The sequence below is a fragment of the Apodemus sylvaticus genome, chromosome 5 (genome assembly GCF_947179515.1).
Source record: "Apodemus sylvaticus chromosome 5, mApoSyl1.1, whole genome shotgun sequence".
NCBI lineage: Eukaryota > Metazoa > Chordata > Mammalia > Rodentia > Muridae > Apodemus > Apodemus sylvaticus.
This window is the reverse complement of record NC_067476.1, coordinates 85677298-85698365: the sequence shown is the minus strand read 5'-3', so window position 1 is coordinate 85698365 and position 21068 is coordinate 85677298.

The following is a 21068-nucleotide window of genomic DNA, read 5'->3' as shown; positions in this document are numbered from 1 at the left end:
TTAGACCCTTCCTCCTTTTAGATAGGATCTCTCACTGAATCCAGAACTCACTGATTGACTGGACTGCTTGTCAGACAATTCTAGGAATCAGGCAGCGTCTCTGTCTCTCTCAGTGCTTGGGCTGTGACATATGCCAATATGCTCAGCATTTTCATGGATGCCAGGGACCAAACTTGGGTCCTCACACTTGTGTGGCAGGTACTCTACAGACTGATTCACCTTCCTAGCCTCCGTTCTGTATTATTGGTAAGTTGGAAAATGGCACCCACCTGACTGTACTATTATTATACACATTAAAGAGAACACCATGAAGTTCTCAGAGTACAGTAGGTGGTCAAAGGGTGGTAGTCATAATTATTTCTACTTGAATTATTTCGGATCTATTCTGACTAAAAAAATTAGAATAAGACCAACAGTACTGAAAACTAGAATTTATTTTTAGTAAAAGAACAAACTTGACTTAGGATTTATTTTCTCTAATTCTTTTCTTTAAAGGATAGTAGTTGCTTAACGACTATAGAAAAAAATTAACTGGGTTGATTTTTAAGAGTAGGTTATCGCTAGGCAGTGCTGGCACACACCTGTAATCCCAGCACTCTGGGAGGCAGAGGCAGGTGGATTTCTGAGTTTGAGGCCAGCCTGGTCTACAGAGTGAGTTCCAGGACAGCCAGGGCTGTACAGAGAAACCATGTCTCAAAAAAACCAAAAATCAAAAAAATAAAACAAAAGAGTAGGTCATATAAGGACCAGTGAGATGGCTCAACAGGTAAATGTTCTTGCTAATCAAGTCTGGCATCCTGGGTTTGATTCCTACAACCCACCTCAAAGTGGATGGAGAGCCATCTGCTCAAAGTTGCTTTCTGACCTGCATATGCACACTCTTAACATATCATTCTCAACACACACACACACACACACACACACACACACACACACACACTTCTGCACAGTAATAATGATTTTTTTAAATTAAAAAATAGGTTACCTAAGACTTGGAAAATCTCACTGGATATGAAGTCTTACAGAGATACAATCATTCAGTATGTATTGCTAAGTTTCATGCAGTATGTTGGAAGAAATATATAGCCTTTGAATGATTCTGCAAGTTTATGAAAAGATGTGTTTTTGGGGGGCAGGGAGAGGCCTCTGTGGTGATTCTAATGTGAACCTAGTTATTTATTGACAGGAACAGATACCAAATACCACCATAAAGTTTTTTGGAGAATGTTCAATACTACCAAACTGTGCTTAATTCACCATAATTTCCAATTAACTTTGGCATGCTCCAAGGGTACAGGGCACTATACTTACAGACTTTCTAAGGCCTGACCATACAGAGATACAATGTTCTTCAAGGTCCCGGCCTCTGTAAGGGCTTGCCCTGGGATAGTCCCCAGCCAGAACACACACAGGTGGACTGACTTTTTCCCCCATTACCAATTAAAGGGGAGAGCCTGTAAACTCAGCCTTATCTCAAGAAGTACAGAAGGGGGGAGTAGTTTTCCTCTTCTCAAGGGACTAATGGGCGGAGTGCCTTTCCTGGTCCTTAGTCTCCTTTGAAGACCCCACAGAGTTCTTTATAGCCCTGTAGGCCACTGCCGCCAGAGCAAGACTTTTGCAATTCTGCTTTATCTGACTCTGAAATAAAATGCCACTCACTTTCCTACTGTAGTTCCCAAGGTCTATCCTGACTGCATTTCTAACATTACCCTTGTTAGAAAAGTTACTAGTGTTTCTGTCTGAAAGTCACGTGTGACTTGTTCCTCTGTTAGCAGCAAGTGGCAGACAGGAGTGATTCTTTGGGTGCGTGCAAATCCCCCTGGGAACACCATATGGTGGGCAGAGGGAAATATGAAGGATGCTATGGCTCTGTAACATCAACAAAGTCAAGGTTTAGAGCCTTGATACCTGGTTAAGACAAAACTATGCAGTTTATGTTTTAGATGGCTCTGCGTGCCTCTAATCCCAGTGCTTGCAAGCCAGGGGCGTAAGGATCTGTTTGAGTTCCAAGGGACAGCCAGCACTACACAGGGAGACACTGACTCAAAAAAAACAAAACAAAACAAACTAACCCCCAAAAATCAAATGTAGAGAGGTAGAGTGCAAGCCAAGAATCAGTGAATCTCATGAAAATGTCCCAAATTTCAGCTCTATAATCCCTTTCTGAATATTTTCAGGGAAAACTCTGGAAATGACTGGAATTCCTGCTAGTTGATTAGGGAACTTTGCAGAACATCAAGATTTGGGACACTGGCATAATTCTGACTTCATTTGTATTCTAGCCTATTGAAGTCTGAGACCTAAGATTTATCAGCAGCTCTATGTCATTGTTGTCCTAATCAAGTTGTCTGTATGCCTGACAGTCCTCTGTTGTTCTAACTCCATTGTTGATAGTCACAGGAGCCAGGTGCCTGATCATATCAGTGCTGAGACTCCTCAACGCAAGCCCCAGTGACCCAGCTTTTCAGGCCTCTAATTCCATGAGATGAAGTATAAACACTCTCCAAATTCATGGGGTAGAAATACCCTGTTGGGGCTGGAGAGATGGCTCAGTGGTTAAGAGCACTGACTGCTCTTTCAAAGGTCCTGAGTTCAAATCCCAGCAACCATTTGGTGGCTCACAACCATTCATAATGTGATTTGATGCCCTTTTCTGGTGTGTCCGAATATAGCTACAGTGTTCTTACATATGACAATAAATAAATTTTAAAAAAAAAGAAAAAAAGAAAAAAAAGAAAGAAATACCCTGCTGTAGGCTCCTGGAATGAGTGTGCCACAGTTACTTTATTTTCTTTTTACTTACATTTCTGTTGTGGTATAAAATACCTGGGCCTTGACAATTTATAGAAGGAAGAGTTTATTTGGGTTTCGGGTTCTAGGCGAGACCATGTCATGGAGGAAGTAGGGCAGCAGGCAGCCAGAGTACGGAACTGAGAGATCATACTTCAAGATGAAGTAGGGAGCAAATTGGAAGTGGTGTAAGGCTCTGGACTCTCACAACTCACTTCCAGTGACATGCTTTCTGCAGCAAGGCTGCCCCACGTCCCCGACAGCACCACTGATTAGGGACTGAGTGTTAATATGTGAGCCTCATTTAAACCACCACATATAGTAAGGGTTTCCTCTCCAAGCTTATTGTGTTGAGGCTACTGGGGTCAAGTTGATGGTAAGTGGAGTCAGGCTCACTGTCTGTTAGCACAGGGCCTGACAGGCTCGGGGAAATGTTTCAGATTAATTCACTGTAGTTTGTCATTATTATTTTCCTTGCCATATTAGTCACTGATCTATTACATTGACAGTCTGAAGGTGTGGTCTTTGGACCATATGCATGAAGAAAAATCTTCTAATGAAATTCTCAGTCCCATCTCGTATAAAGGACAAACTCTGAGGCTGTAGCCTAAGGACCTGCATTGTAATAAGCTCTGCCCATTATTCAAATATTCTTTTTTGAATATTGGATCCTTTGAAAGATATCCTTCAAAGTATGAAAACAATTGGAAGCCGCACAGTGGTGGCACACGCCTTTAATCCCAGCTCTTGGGAGGCAGAGGCAGGTGGATTTCTGAGTTGGAGGCCAGCCTGGTCTACAGAGTGAGTTCCAGAACAGCCAGGGCTACACATAGAAACCCTGTCTCAAAAAAACCAAAAACCAAAAAAGAAAAGAAAACAATTGGAACTGTCCTCTGTGTCCTCGTATATTAGCCATTTCTTGGTCCTGACTCAGCTTCCCACTCAGTTTTTCATTGTTTTAATGTATTATCTACCACTACTTCCAACATACTCTAGAATGTCTGTTCTTTGACCAACAGATACCCTTATAGACCCTGCATCATCCAGTGATGCCCTCCCATAAGTCTACATTGATTGAAACCTGATCTCTGTAGTGCTAAATCTGCCCAGATTTACTTCCCAATTGTCCTCCTTTCTCCCCTTCACTATTTTAGATCCTATTTTTATCCCCATTCCTTTGTGAAAACTTCCATTCTCCAAGTCTTCAGTGCTGTTTAAGTATGTGTCAATCTGGTTTGCCTAAGGGATGCTTCAAAGGGCCGATAAGACAGTACTTCTAGAATCCGCATTAGCATCAGTAGACTAAGGAAAGAACCTCCATCCTCACAGAGGGGCTGTGCATCAACCAATCCACTGAGGGCTACATTCGTTACTTTTCTCCTTGCTGTAACAGAATTCCTAACAAAAGCAACTTGGGGGAAGAAAGTTACTTTGTTTTTTGGTTTTCTGAGATAAGGTTTCTCTGTGTAACCCTGGCTGTCCTGGAACTCACTCTGTAGAACAGGCAGGCCTCTGACTCTCAGAGATTAGCCTGCCTCTGCCTCCGGCGTACTGGAATTGAAGGTTTGTGCCAGCACTGCCAGGTAGGGAAGAAGGGTCTATTTGGGTCAAGTTTGATGATAATTCTCCTTCTGAAGTCTGAGGCTGCTGATCCTATGACAACCCATCAGGAATCAGGGAAGGAAGAGAGAGAAAGAACAGGAGAGCTGTGTAGAAAACACAGTTTGGGGGCACTTGGGTGAGGCCTAGGCACAGTGAGGAGAATTCTGCTGTAGGAGGTGAAAGTGTTGGACCAGAGAAATAACCAATCTTTCTCTGTTCTCAGAGAGCACTGTTCTCAGGCTGGGAATGTAGCTTTGTGGTAGACAATTTAACCAAATACTTATAAACCCTTGGGGCTTGATCCTCAGCTCTATAAAACAAACACACACCAGGAACACTTCTTGACTCTGAACTGTTTGTTCTCTGGAGGTAGAATCCTGGACCAGCAGCCTTCCCCAGGTAACTTCTGGCCTAGCTTTTCCGGCTTTATCCTTCTCACATGGCTTCATGTTAATTCTCCCACCCCCTGTCATTTTCAGCAAATAACCATCACATCTTTTTACAGAAAAAAGAAAATGAATCCATCCCACAGGAAGCCCTCCCATTTCTAACCACTATCACTATAAATAGCTATAAATGATTTCCCTCTGTCCCTCACAGTAAGTGTCTCTCCTCTCGTGGCTGAGTCCCCAGTGTCCACCCGTCTATCAATGCCCAGTTCTTTGCCTTCATGGGAAAAACACCCACATTGCACTTCCTCACACTCTAGCTCCATACTGGTGTCCAGTTCTTAAAGTCCATAGATTTCCAGTTTCTGGCTTGACTGTTCAGAATTGTTTTGACAATTGTTCAGAATTGTTTTGACAATTATTGTTTGAAATGGTTTCGTCCTTTGATTTCTCTGATATCATATTCTCTCTCTCTCTCTTTCTCTCTCTCTCTTTCTCTCTCTCTGTCTGTCTCTCTCTCTCTCTTTTACATGTTCCATTCCTTGTACTGACTTTCCCATTCATGTAACTTTTATTTTGTTTTTGTTTTTTTGTTTTGTTTTGTTTTGTATTTGGTTTCTTGTATAGCTCTGGCTGTCCTCGAACTCACTCGGTAGACCAGGCTGGCCTCAGAAATCCGCCTGCCTCTGCCTCCCAGAGTGCTGGGATTACAGGCATGCACCACTACCACCACCCGGCTCTACGTCCTCTTATTTTTAATATTTCAATAGAGCTCATTAATTTCCATCACCAACTTTAATTGCTAGCTAATTATGAGTGAACTCCACACTGACAATTTAACAAGGACCTTGCATCTGAATTCTAGAACTGACTCAAATGTTTGCTTAACAAGTTCATATGGAAGTCTCATAACCTCTATAAACTTAGCATGTATAAAATTGAACTCCATGTATAAAATCCAGTTTCTAGCAGGGCAGTGGTGGCTCATGCCTTTAATCCCAGCACTTGGGAGGCAGAGGCAGGTGGATTTCTGAGTTCCAGGCCAGCCTGGTCTACAGAGTGAGTTCCAGGACAGCCAGGGCTACACAGAGGAAACTCTGTCTCAAACAAAACAAAACAAAACAATCCAACTCCTATTGTACCATCTGGTCCATCTGCAGAGAGGGCTCTAGCATTTACTGATGCAAAAATCAGAAACCATGTCACCTATGACCCCTTTCCCTCCCTCCCTTCTTTCCTTCCTTTCTTCCTTCCTACACTTAGTCAGTTACCATATTCTATTTATTCCACCTCTGAAGTTGTCTTAGTTTGGGCTTTATTGCTGTGAAGAGACACCATGACAAAGCCAAGTCTTATAAAGACAGACATTTAATTGGGGCTGGCTTACAGTTTCATAGGTTTAGTCCATTATCATTGTGGTGGGAAGCATGGTAGGGTGCAGGTAGACATGGTGCTGGAGGAGTCAGAGTTCTATACCTTGATCTGAAGGCAGCTAGAAGGCCATGTTTGTTTCACATTGGGTGTAGCTTGAGCATTTAAGATCTCAAAGCCCCGCCTCTACAGTTACACACTTCCTGTAACAAGGCCACACCTCCTAGGTGCCACTCCCTATGGCTCAAACATTCAAACTCAGGAATCTATGGGGGCTATGCCTATTCAAACTATCACAGAAGAGCTGTATATAAAATATATTTATGTCCCTTCCCCCATTGGAGTCTCTCCATGTCTCCTGGAAGTCCTTGGTGTAAGCTATAGTCACTTTTACGGCAGCAGCGGCCTCTCATTTTTCTACATCTACATTTGTCTCTCTCAGGTCTATTTTCTGCAAAGCAACCAGAGTGAACTTTAGAAAATGGAGATCTGATTAGACCAATATATCCTGTTTCACTCTCCTGGGGTTGAAAATGAGGTCACATTCCTCTCGGTGCTCCAATCAGATGGCTTTGAGCTTTGCATTTGTCTCCCTGGTGTGATAATTTCAGATTCCAGAGGTTCAGATTGTCTTAATAAAATGAACTGGAAAATTTGTGCAGGTGCTTCTTCACTTGCTGTGACTGTCAGTAAAACACAAGATTCTGCCTATTCTGTCATTGGTAGACCTTATTCTTCACAGTGTGATTTGCTTTGACCAGATGTGGCCAGCAAGCAATGGGTAACATCCACTCAGTGAGAAGACGTGCTCTTTGATGATCTAGGGGCCTAACAGTATTGACTTCTAGGTGGAAAACAACCCCAGAATTTTCCAAAGTTTTCTACTCAAGCATGATGACTTTGACACAGGGTTAGGATGCAAACATTCATTCTCTTCCCTTACACATTTCCTCGTTCATACAAGGGGATAAGTTGTTCCAGTAGATTCAGAACCTGCTTTTATTCTCTGAGGTAAAACCCTAATGGCTTTGTAAACTAGGGCATGCTGCTTGTTTCTGCCTAACTCTGCTGCAGAGAGGTCCAAGGGCATTTGGTGCCACAGAAGGGAATGCTGAGGCCTTCCCAATCCCAGGCATTTGAAGCCTGTGTGCGTGATCAAGTTTTATCTAAGAGGCATTATTACCTTAGTTGATCTTTAACCAAAATGCCCTTAATTCTTGTCTAGGTTCTGGGTTTGCTTCTTTACCTGACCACTAAGTTAAGCTAGAAACTTCAAGAATCCCAACTCAAGAGAGTTAAATGCAGTAGCATACACCCTTAATCACAGCACTTGAGAGGCAGAGGCAGTTAGGTCTTTGTGAGTTTGAGGCCAACCTGGTCTATATAGTGATCTGGTCTATAAAGCTGGGCTTTGTTGAGAGACTGTGTCTCAAAAAACCAAAACCAATACAAACAAAAAACAAAACAAAACAAAAACCCCAAAACCAACCAACCAACCAACCAACCAACCAACCAAAACCCCAAAACAAACCAAAACCAAGAAACAAGCAAATAAAATCCAAGCTGAGCCATCTCTCTAACCCTGAAAAGAAGGATGCTTAGAATCAGGGATCCAAGAACCAAGCATCAAAGGTCAACTGTCAAAAACTGTGAATTATCTGCAGAATTTTATTTGTGCATTTCATAGAGAGATGTTCTAAAATTCTCATGGGAACATCAGGAGAATAAATTTTCACACCTTTATGCGCCTAGTTACTTTGATTCAATATTATGTAGACTCATCTGCATTGTAAAGTATACCAGAGATCTTCCCATTCTCAGGTACCTGATTTTGAAGTAGTACAAGGCCTCCAGAGGCATTCAGTTTAGATGAGTTAGAGGGAAGTGGCTGGTTCTTCCTGTCCTCTGTATAGCCTGTCCACTATGAAACCAAAGAGTTGCAGAAGAAAGTATGGTTTTATAGTATACTACAGTTATCTTCCATTATTAAATTCTTTCTTGTTGGAAGTAATAGTTCCAAACTTTAATCCCAGTGTTCAAGAGGCAGAGGGAGGAGCAGGTTGGTCTCTATGAGATCAAGGCCAGCCTGGTCTACAAGGAAAGCTCCAGGCCAGGCAGGGATATGCAGAGAGACCTTGCCTCAGCAAACAAGCAAACCCTTTATTCTTCCCATTGGTGTTTTCCTTACTCCAATAATTTCACATTTATTTATATATTTGTTTGTTTATTTAATTGTTTAATTTCTTGAGAGAACTGGAGAGACAGCTTAGCAATTAAGAGCACAGACTGCTTTTCCGAGATTCCTGGCACCAACATAGCAGTTCACGATTGTCTGTAACTCCAGTTCCAAGCTAACATCCTCTTCTGGTTTCCAAGGACATTGTACACACACACACACACACACACACACACACACACACACACACACACACAGTACACAGAAATCCATGCAGGCAGCTGGGCGGTGGTGGCGCACGCCTGTGAGGCAGGCAGATTTCTGAGTTTGAAGCCAGTCTGGTCTACAGAGTGAGTTCCAGGACAGCCAGGGCTACACAGAGAAACCCTGTCTCAAAAAAAAAAAAAAACAAAACAAAAAACAAACAAAAAAAAAACAACAAAAAAAACCCCAAATCCAAAAAACAAAAAACAAAAACAAAAAACAAAAAACAAAAAACAAAAAATCCCCCAAAAAACAAAAAAGAAATCCATGCAGGCAAAATACCCACACACATAAAAAATGAAAATTAGTAAAAATTTAAAAATCACTTGAGCCAGGCAGTGAGTGGTGTCACATGCCTTTAATCCCAGCACTTGGGAGGCAGAAGCAGTCAGATTTCTGAGTTCAAGGCCAGCCTGGTCTACAGAGTGAGTTCCAGGACAGCCAGGGCTACACAAAGAAACCCTGTCTCAAAAAACATACAAACAAACAAACAAACAAATAACAAAATAAAAATCACTTGATTCCTCTAGCTCTCTGTGGCCTTCAGACTTTCAGGATCAACATCATTATAAGGCTCAAAGACCCTTTGTGCATCTAGTGTGCAGGATTGGTCACTCCTGGGAGGCTCTGCTAGTGCATGAGAAATACAGAGGGGGACACTCAGCCAGCCATTGAACTAAGCACAGGGTCCCCAACGGAGGAGCTAGAGAAAGGACCCAAGGAGCTGAAGGGGTTTGCAGCACCATAGGAGGAACAACAATATGAGCCACCCTGTACTCCCAGAGCTCCCAGGGACAAAACCATCAACCAGAGAGTACACATATAGTGACCCATGGCTCCAGACGCATAGGCAGCAAAGGATGATCTTGTTAGACACCAAAGGGAGGAGAGGCCCTTGGCCTTGGAAAGGCTCAATGCTGCAGGATAGAGGAATACCAGGACAGGGAAGAGAGAGAGGGTTGATTGGGGAACAGGGGGAGAGGAGATGGCTTATGGGATTTTTTTTGGGGGGGGGGACCAGGACAGGGGACAACATTTGAAATGTAAATAAAGAATATATCTAATAAAAAATTATAAAAATACTCTAGTCAATTAAATACACATGGGTCCATATGCAGGGCTTTAATTTATTTTCAATATTTATTTCAATATTATGGATATTGGTGTTTCATCTGCATGTATGTCTGGTGCTTGAAGAGGCCAGAAAAGGATGTTGGTTCCCTTGGAACTGGAATTAGAGATGGTTGTGAGCTGCAACATGGGTGTTGGATATTGAATCCAGATCCTCAGGAAGAACATCCAGTGCTCTTAACCTGTGTGCCTTCTCTATAGCACATGGAGTGCTATCAAGAAACCCTGAGTGTATAAGGCGCTTCCAGGCTTCATACCACTGCTGACTTGCTCAGTTACCCCTTCTTTTCCTTCCCCTAAACTTCACCATTCTGTGTACATTCTTCTACAATGCGTTTCTCTCAACATTTTCTCTCCCACCTTAGAATCTGTTCGCCTCTTTCCAGAGTCATTCACTAAAGTTTGTAGACATTTTCCACCTGTGTAGTGATTGTCAACATTCTTTACTTAAAGAGTCCCTCGCAGCACTTCCTCGGAAGAGAGATAAGTTCATAGCACAGGAAGAAAATCCTCTGTTTGAATATTTTGGGCCTTTTCGTTTTGTGGAAATGCATAACACATGCAGTTTCTTCTAGTTAACAGAGATTCACAAATTTAGGTGTGCAAAAAGGATATTTAATTTTTATGTATTTATTTGTTTTTGGAGATAGGGTCTCTCTGTGTTTGGTGGGACCAAAGCTGTGAATCATCACACCTACCCTGACTTTTTTAAATGCATTGCCCCTAAATGCTAAATCTGGGGAAACAGATGCAATGCCTGGGATGGAACCTGGGAATCTTAATTTTAATAAGAACACCAGATGATTTTGATGTCTCTGGTCCTTTCTCCTTTTGGGAACCCCTCTTTCAAAGGCGACACCTGATGGGATGAGGCTCCCATCTCTTTTTCTATTTTTTTTTTTTTTTATGATGCCAAAGCTTTTAAGTTTAGACTCCATTTTAGAGAATCTGACCTAAGTTTAAATTCATGTAAACTAACAGGCTGGTACCTAGCATTAGTTTCAAAGTTGCCTCCCAACAAAACCTGAGCCTACCTCCAGTCTCTAGGCTAATCCCCAACAAGAACAGAGTTTCCAGGTTACACACCTAACCAGACCAGTGTCTTCTGGTTATTCCCCAAACAAACCTGCACCCCAGTTTACAAGCTTGCACATGTATTCCCTGCTTGCTGCTTATTATAAAGCCTTGCCCTGATAGACATTCAGGGCTCCTCCACCACCAAAACCATCCTGCATGATGGCAGTGCCTTGAGGGGCCCTGAGCTAGCTTGAATAGAATTAAAAGCTGTGAGTTGCATCAGATTGGCTATGTGTGTTTTTAGGGATCACTAACATTTCCCTGGCACAACACTATGAGGGTATACCCCACCTACCTATCCACACCCACCTCCCTGCCCTCGAATTCACCTACACTGGGGCATGGAGCCTTCATGGGACCAAGGGCCTTTTCTCCTATTAATGCCCGACAAGGCCATCCTCTGCTACATATATGGCTAGAGCCATGGGGCTCTTCAAGTGTACTCCTTGGTTGGTACTCCTGGGAGCTCTGGTTGATTGATATTGTTGTTCTTCTTATGGGGCTGCAAACCCCTTCAACTCCTTCAGTCCTTTAACTCCTCCATTGGGTACCTCATGATCACTTCAATTTGAGCATCAACCTCTGTATTTGTCAGGCTCTGGCAGAGCCTCTCAGGACACCACTCTATCAGGCTCCTGTCAGCATGTACTTCTTGGCACCCACAATAGTGTTTGTATTTGATGACTGTATATGAGGGATGGATCGCCAGGTGGGGCAGTCTCAGCTCCATTCTTTGTCTCCATATTTGCTTCTGTGAGTATTTTGTTACCCTTTCTAAGAAGGACCAAAGGACCCACACCTTGGTCTTTTTCCTTCTTGAGCTTCATGTGGTCTGTGAATTGTATCTTGGGTATTCTGAACTTTTGGGCTAATATACACTTATCAGTGAGTGCATACCATGTGTATTCTTTTGTGATTGGGGTACCTCACTCAGGATGACATTTTCTAGCTCCATCCATTTGCCTAAGAATTTCATGAATATATTGTTTTTAATAGCTGAGTAGTATTCTGTTGTCTAAATGTACCACATTTCTGTATCCATTCCTTTGTTGAAGGATATCTGGGTTCTGGAGCCTCAAATACATGGGCACAGGGGGAAAGTTCCTGAACACCAATGGCTTATGGTCTAAGATCAAGAATTGACAAATGGGACCTCATAAAGTTGCAAAACTTCTGTAAGACAAAGGACACTATCAATAGGACAAAAGGCAACCAACAGATCGGAAAAAGATCTTTACCAATCTTACATCTGATAGAGGGCTAATATTCAATATATACAAAGAACTCAAGAAATTAGACTCCAGAAAATCAAATAACCCTGTTAAAAAATGGGTACAGAACTAAACAAAGAATTCTCAACTAAGGAAACCTGAATGGTAGAGAAGCACCTAAAGAAATGTTCAACATTTTTAGTTATCAGAGAAGTGCAAATCAAAACAACCCTGAGATTCCATCTCACACCAGTCAGAATAGCTAAGATCAAAAACTCAGGGGACAACAGATGCTAGTGAGAATGTGGAGAAAGTGGAATGCTTCTCCATTGTTGGAGAGACTGCAAGCTGGTACAACCACTCTGGATATCAGTCTGGAGGTTCCTCAGAAAATTAGACATAGTATTTTCTGAGGACCCAGCTATACTATTCCTGGGTATATACCCAGAAGATGCTTCAACATGTCACAAGGACACATGGTCCACCATGTTCATAGCAGCCTTATTTATATTAGCCAGAAGTTGGAAAGAACCCACCCCCTTTTCATTTACAATTCTACATCCACTGAAAACCGTACAGGAGACTTTCAAATTGCATTCTTGTAACAGTAATTAGTTAATCATTTTGTGCTCCTGACAGGTCACACATACCCACCCACCCAAGATAATGAAACACATACACCACATTAATTTTAATATGCCTTGAATAGCTCAAAGGCTGGTCAGTTCTTTTTTTTTTTTTTTTGGTTTTTTGAGACAGGGTTTCTCTGTGTAGCCCTGGGTGTCCTGGAACTCACTTTGTAGACCAAGCTGGCCTCAAACTCAGAAATCCGCCTGCCTCTGCCTGCCAAGTACTGGGACTACAGGCGTGTGCCACCACCCCCAGCTCTGGCTGGTCAGTTCTAATTTGTCTGCTGTTAGCAAATACTCCACTCTGCTACTCCTGTGTTAACATCTTTTAAAATCTACATTTCATCTCTGCCTCCCCAATCACAATTAGGGAAATGGCCCATGTGGCCACTTTTCCCAATTCTCAACATGGTGGGCCTTTAGGTCAAGTCTTGTTTCTTCTCCATTGTCTTAGTAGTCAGGGTTTCTATTCCTGCACAAACATCATGACCAAGAAACAAGTTGGGGAGGAAAGGGTTTACTCAGCTTACACTTCCACACTGCAGTTCATCACTAAAGGAAGTCAGGACTGGAACTCCAGCAGGTCAGGTAGCAGGAGCTGATGCAGAGGTCATGGAGGGATGTTTCTTACCACCTTGCTTCTGCTGGCTTGCTCAACCTGCTCTCTTATAGAACCCAAGAATACCAGCCCAGAGATGGCACCACCCACAATGGGCCTTCCCCCCTTGATCCCTATTTGAGAAAATGCCCCACAGCTTGATCTCATGGAGATACTTCACCAACTGAAGCTCCTTTCTCTGTGATAATTCCAGCCTGTGTTGACACACAAAACCAGCCAGCACAATTGACCCCTTGTTAACTTGACACACAAACACATCACTATTAAGCCTCAACCCTTTTTATTTATCCCCAAGATCTAAATAACTTTAAAAGTTCCATAGTCTTTACATATTAAAAGCTCAATCCCTTTAAAACGTCCAATATCTTTTAAAATACAAAGTCTTTTTAAAAATTCAAAGTCTCTTAACGGTGGGCTCCACTAAAATACTTTCTTCCTTCAAGAGGGAAAAATATCAGGGCAAAGTCACAATCAAAGTCAAAATCAGACTCTAAGTGTCCAATGTCTGGGATCCAACTCACGATCTTCTGGGCTCCTCCAAGGGCTTGGGTCACTCCTCCACCTCTGCCCTTTGTAGCACACACCTTATCTTCTAGGCTCCAGCTGTCTGTACTCCACTGCTGCTGCTGTTCTTGGTGGTCATCTCATGGCACTGGCACCTCCAAAACACTGCTGTCTTCTGCTGTAACTAGGCTTCACCAATAGCCTCTCATAGGCTCTCATCATGGTGCCAAGCCTCAACTCCTCTGCATGATGCCTTCAGTCCTGGGCCACCAATTGCAACTGAGGCTGCACCTTCACCAATGGCCTTCCGTGGCCTCTCACAGGGCCGAGCCTCAGCTGCTCTTTATGACCCCTTCATGCCTTCAAAACCAGTACCACCTGGGTGACTGTTAGACATTACCAAGTCCAGCTACTGCACAAGGTACTACCTTGGCTATCTCTGGAACACAGTGTCTGCGTGCTCTTAGAAAACGCTTCCCAGAAGATTTCACCTCAATGATGCTGGTCTCTTCTTAATCACCGCTAATTTCTTAGCTCCAGCTAACCAGCATAAATAGTTCAGTAATGCAAAGGTTTTGCTTTAGTAGTTTTGGTATCTTGTTAATCACAACTGATTCTTTAGCCCCAGCTAAGCAAAACCACAGAATCTTCACAATCAAAACAGCAATAGCCCTGATAAGAGTCTTAGATTTTCCCTCTGATATTTTACAAACCAGGCCTCCATTTTCTGCACTGTTCTCAACATTATCTTTCAAGCTCCTACAGAACATTCGACAGAGCTCTTATCATCCTAATGGCTCTTCTAACTCAAAGTTCCAAAGTTATTCCACAGTCCTCCCCAAAACTTGGTCAGGTTGACACATAAATACTCCACTCCTGGTTCCAATTTTTCTTAGTCAAGGTTTCTATTCCTGCACAAACATCTTGACAAAGAAACAAATTGGGGAGGAAGGGTTTATTCAGCTTACACTTCCACACTGCTGTTCATAACTAAAGAAGTCAGGACTGGAACTCCAGCAGGTCAGGAAGCAGGAGCTGATGCAGAGGTCATGGAGGGATGTTCCTTACCAGCTTGCTTCTGCTCAGCCTGCTCTCTTATAGAACCCAAGAATACCAGCCCAGGGATGGCACCACCCACAATGCCCCCCCCCCATCCCTATTTGAGAAAATTCCCCACAGCTTGATCTCATGGAGATACTTCACCAAATGAAGCTCCTTTCTCTGTGATAATTCCAGCCTGTGTCAAGTTGACACACAAAACCAGCCAGCACACCCATCATGGCGATCTCTGCCTTCCTCTCTTCCAGTTCCTAGCCCTTGCAAATCCAAAGGTCCCACTTTAGTCTACCTGTCCAGCTATTGGCTATTGGCTCTTTATTGGCTGATCAAAAACCAATTGGGGACAAGGACTTTCAGCATTTAGACAGCAAGATTCCCGATTTGGGGGCTGGATTATTTCAAAGCATTAGAACCAATCCCCAACACCTTTTAAGACTATCAATGTTTGAAAAGTTAATAATGGGCCAGTGAGATGGCTCAGTGAGTAAGGGCACTTCCTGCCAAGCCTGATGACTTCAATTTGAATCCTAGGACCCGCATGGTGGTGGGAGTCCTGACACCAGCCGGTTTTTCTCTAATTGTCACATGTGTCCTCCATGCTTCCCACTATTGTAATTTTAAAATTTATTAACATATGAAAGGTAAATAGTAAGTAACAGAGGAAGAGTTATACTGTTATGTGTGAAAGTCAATCTTGAAATAATGGACATTCAGGCTATCTGTAGGAATATTTTGGACAGCTATTTTGCGGGGTGGGGGGGTGGGGGGGTGGGCGGCGGCGCATGGGCTTTTTGAGACAGGGTTTCTCTGTATAGCCCTGGCTGTCCTGGAACTCACTCTAGACCAGGCTGGCCTCCAACTCAGAAATCTGCCTGCTTCTGCCTCCCAAGTACTGGGATTACAGGTGTGTGCCACCACCGCCCAGCTTGAACAGCTATTTTTATCTTCTACTTGTTCACAGTATAAGTTTGGGACACCTAGTTTTAGTTCCTGTAACATTTTGTAGCAATTACCAGGAAGGATTTTTTTTCTAAATTATTATTCACAGAGGACTGACTGTGTTATTCACCTTTTTGTCTGAAAATGACTATGGTTGCACATCACCCTCCGAAATAAGTGGTAATTATTTATAACTCAGTTTTATGTTAGTTTACACTTTGTCTCTGTGTTGATTTGAACATGAATGGACCTCACAGGCTCATAATATTGAATACTTAAGTCACCGGGGAGTGGCACTATCGGAAAGGATCAGGAAGTGTGGCCTTGTTTGAGAAAGTGTATCACTGGAGGTTGGGATTTAAGGTTTCAAAGCCAATACCAACTGTGATGGCTATTCTTGTCAATTTGACTACATTTGGAATGAACTATAATCCAAAAGTGGGGGGTACAACCACTTTTTGGTTTAGTTTGAAGTGGGTAAATCCACATTTAGTCTGGACTTTTGAGGTAGGAAGAAGCACATCTTTGATCTGGATCTTAAGGTAGAAAGGCACACCCTTCATCTGGGCCACCTTCTGCTGGAAGTTGAAATAAGAACATGAAAGAAGGAAGCTTTTGCTCTTTGCCTCCTCGCCTTGCTAGCAGATCCATTCGTTCATTGGTATTAGAGCCTATCTCTTTGGGATTTCAGCATCTACTGAAGACCAGCTGAGACATCAGCCTTGAGGACTAAGCAACTCCTGGACTCTTGGATTGCCTGTTGACAGCCAGCCATTGTTGAATTAGCTAGACTGTAGCCATTCCAATAAATCCCCATATATATATATATATTCTTTCTATAAGTTCTGTTACTCTAGAGATCTATGACTAATATACCAATGCCCAGAGACTCTATCTCTTCCTGTTTCCTTGTGGATCAGGATGGAGAACTCTGTCACCTCTCCAGCCATCATGTATGCTTACATGCTGCCATGTTTCCCAACAGGATAATAATGAACTGAACTGAAAGTGTAAGCCAGTCTCAATTAAATGCTTTCTTTTTATAAGAGATGACATGGTGGTGTCTCTCCTCAGCAATACAACACTAAGACAGTCTCTACGTGTTTTCTCTTTTGCCAATGTCATTTCAATATATTTAATATAAAATCTTAATGATAAACATTTTTTCCTCTTGAAATAAAACAGGCATTCCCAAACTTGGCATTACTCTCATTTTGGCCTCAGTAATAGTGTTTGTTTTTTTTGTTTATTTTTGTGTACACACACACACACACACACTTACACACTGTATGGAGTTTAGAAGCATCTTTGACCTCCATCTACTTTGTATAGTTAACATCACTCACTCAAGTTGTACTATGGTACAAACAAACAAATAAACAACCTCCATACATTGCCAGATATCCCTAAGGAGCAAAGGTAGACAAGCTCTAAAGTAGAATCATGAGGTTAAACAATGTGATTCACCTAAACAACTACATGAAAGAGTTCATTGCCTTTGGCCAAAGTGTTTTCTTGTTATGCTGAACATCATATATAGCTTTTAAGAGTGTTTCTTAAGGAACAGCAGTATTGCTCTTTTGTGGCTTTATCCTGAATTGGCTGCTGAGTAGGAAACTTGAGTATTCCCATATATACTTCTAGAGAGGCAAACTCAGTTCTAAGGGCTCTCCTAGTACTCTGGGGTCAGGATTCTATCCACTAAGCCCTTGAGTAGTTTTCAAGAGAAATGAAGCTCAGATCTCTGGAATATCCTAAAATATGCCTAACGTCACCTCATGCAGCTCCAGACAGAAGAACCATCATTTTGGAGATCACGGCTCATGCTGTTGAGATCCCAGCTCTCCATTTACTTCATAGAAATTCTAAGACTTCTTTTATCTTGGAAAAAGAGAAAAAATATCTTCCTTTCAAGGACTCCATTGACAAGGACTCCTGTACTGTATACCTTGAATCTTGAGTTTAACTCTAGGGACAGAGTCTAGAGACCTTCGGTTCTGCCTCTACCTTCACTATGGGTTTGCTGGTCCTGCTTTGGCTTTGAGGGCACAGGAGACTTGTCTCATCTATAATGTGTTCAATGCTGTGTGTTCCTATGAAACTCTGGGCTCCAGCTCACACTCCCCTGGATCTTACCCCTGATGGAGAAAGGAAAATGAAAGGTTTCAGATTGAACTGGATGAGAGGGCGTGACCATGAATCCTGATTTTGAAGCTTAGGTGTAGTTTGGTCTTCTGGTCTAATTAGATAGAGTAGGGTACACATAGTCAAACTTTCCCTTCTCCTCTCCATATATATTGCCCCTCAAATGGAACACAACATGTAAAGAGTTATCTTTACTGATTTTATTAGGGTGGGTATTGCTGGCCCTTCATTATGTGGCAAACTGGTCACCTTAGTCTTTCCTCTAGAGTATTGGGGTGAGAAGGCACTTTTGCTCTGCACTAGCCATGACAGAAATAGGTACCATGGGATATGGTTGACCTTGAACTGTCCCTTTGTAGTTTCCCTCTTTGTGTGGCTTGAAGCCCAGTGACCAGCCAATCTATCTGTACATAGGCTTTGGGTTTCCTTTTCAATTCTATAGATAGTCTGAAAAGAGAATCTAAAGGCTGGTGACAGTAGGGCTCTTGGGGAAGAAGCTGGACATGGAGCCTGTAGAGTCTGAAATGTGAACCACAGGTGACTAGAGCACAAACATTAGCTATGCGGGAACACTTAATGTGTTCTGAGGTTGACATGTTGGTCAATAGGCACTGCTACTTGGAACACAGTGGGTATATTTCATAGTATGGTCCGGATGCCACTAACTAAGGTTTGCAGTCTCTGACTGGTTGCCTCCATGGGGCAAAGAGTGAGTCCTTTTGTCATTATTGCTTTCAAAATGAGCAGCACAGGGTCGTCACCTGGAATGTTGGTTAAAAGATTCTGCTCCCATGAGCATTTTGCAACTATTCTTGTAGTGTTCCAGGCAGCTTTTCTCATGAGTCAGAAAGCTGTAGAGCGGATGACAGCTTTCATGGCTCGCTGGGACAGGCTGCCTTCATGAGACCACTCTCCAGGGAGGTGATGGGAGTGGGAAGATGTGACGTGTCTTACGTTTCTGGGGAGCTGACCACCTTTTCCTTTCTTCAATTATGGCAGAAAGTATGGTTTCAAAGACTGCCAGATCCACCTCCATATTCTCAGCCCTTAGAGTTCACATTTTAAGTCCAATCGAGAAGCTGAGGGGAGTGAGGAATGGCTGGAGAGTGAGTGACTTGTGATGAGGTGAGTGTATAATTATGTAGCAGAGTCAGCCAGCCTGACAGGAACAAATTAGGGTGTGGGAAGCCCAGGTGGTCTGCTCAATGCCTTATGCTGTTAAACCTGTACGCAGGCCCATAGCCAAGGCATATATAGGTCGTTCTGAGTGGGGCACACTTGAAGAATGCTGATCCTCTCTGGATCCTGCAGAATCCGGACTTGGATGACGCTGAGTTGGTGCCATCACCACACACCTTTGCCTGTGAAGACCTGTGCAGTGTGAGAGAAAACCTGGGTTTAACTTCAAGCAAACCATTAAAGAATAAAATAACAATAGTGTTTGGGGTTCAGTCAAAACCCTGAGTTGATCCTCAGCACTATATAAACCAGGATTGCTGGCACAAGCCTGTAATTCCAGCACTTGGGAGGCGGAGGATCAAAAGTTCAGGTCAGGGCTGGAGAGAAGGTTCAGTGTTTAAACTCTTCCAGAGGACTCAAGTTTTAGACCCAGGATTCACACTAGGCTGCTCTAAAATAGCTGCAACTCCACCTCCAGCCCCTTTCTGGCCTCCATGGTGTGCACCCTCACATGCATATACCTATAGTCAGACACATACCCATTCACATAAAAATATGCCCCCTGCCAAAACAACAATGTAGTGGCTATTCCTGGTTGTCAACTTGACTATATCTGGAATGAACTACAATCTAGAATTGGCTCACCTATGATCCTAATCTGGAGGCTCAGAGATAGAAGTTTCTGACCTGGATCTTGGCATGGAGATCTTGAAGTATAGTGGTTATGAATTCCAGAAGATTAAGCCCTGGAGATCTCCGAGTTCAAGGTCTTCTGGGATTAAAGGCAAGGTGACACACGCCTTTAATCTGGGCCACACCCTCTGCTGGAGATCCATATAAGGACATTGGAAGAAGGAAGATTTACTCACTCTTCCTGGCCTGCTTGCCTCGTGGGACTGAGCAACTGCTAGATCCTTGGACTTCCATCCACAGCTGCTGCTGACCATTGTTGGGGAGTTGGACTATAGACTGTAAGTCATCGACAAATTCCCTAACTACCCATACATTCTGTGGGTTTCTCTGTGTAGCCCTGGCTGTCCTGGAACTCACTCTAGACCAGGCTGGCCTTGAACTCAGAAATCCTCCTGCCTCTGCCTCCCAAATGCTGGGATTAAAGGCATGCATCACCACCACTACCACCACCACCACCACTACCACCACCACCACCACTACCCAACTCTTAAATCAATTCTTAGGTTAAGTTTTACTCTTCTCATACCTGACACACAGCTTGCTAGCAAATCTTTTGGCTCTTTTATTACAATGTGAATCTGACCCTGGTTACCATCTACACTGCTCTACAATTACAATGTACAATGACTCCAACTCCCTTTACTGCTTACTCCTGGTTTGGGGCTGTACTACTGTGGGCTGGCTGATTTCAACAGTCTGTTCCTTGGTCTCTTGCTTCTGGTTTTACTTTAGCCTCTCATCTCTAGTACACAGTTCTTGACAATTCTTTATATAGCAGTAAGGGTGGTTTTTAAAATTCTTTGGCTTTTGGAGACAGGGTTTCTTTGTGTAATGAAGTGTGTTAGCTGTCGTGGAACCCTCTGGCCTAAGACTCAGAGATCCACTTGCCTCCCCAGTGCTAGGATTAATGACCTGCACTGCTATGTCAGTAAGATTTAAAATGCATCTGATGAAATTAATGAAATTCCCTATGTCACTAAGCAAATATTGAAGCCAGGCCCCTTTATGGCTTTATTTCTTACTCCTTGTTCTAGCCACTGTAATACCCATTAAGATTCTGACATTCTCATATGTCACTCTTGCTCAGTCTGGAACTTAACTATGTAGTCTAGGCTAGTCTTGAGCTAAAAGAGGTCTGCCTGCCTCTGCCTCTCCAGTGTTTGGATTGAAGGCAGGAGCACCCAAGCCAAGCTCCTCTCACATCTTGCTCAATGGTCTTTCTTTTACTAGAAAGGCCCCCCTCTAAGCTTTATTTGCTTCCTCCAGTCCTGGCTCAGAAGTACCCAGGAA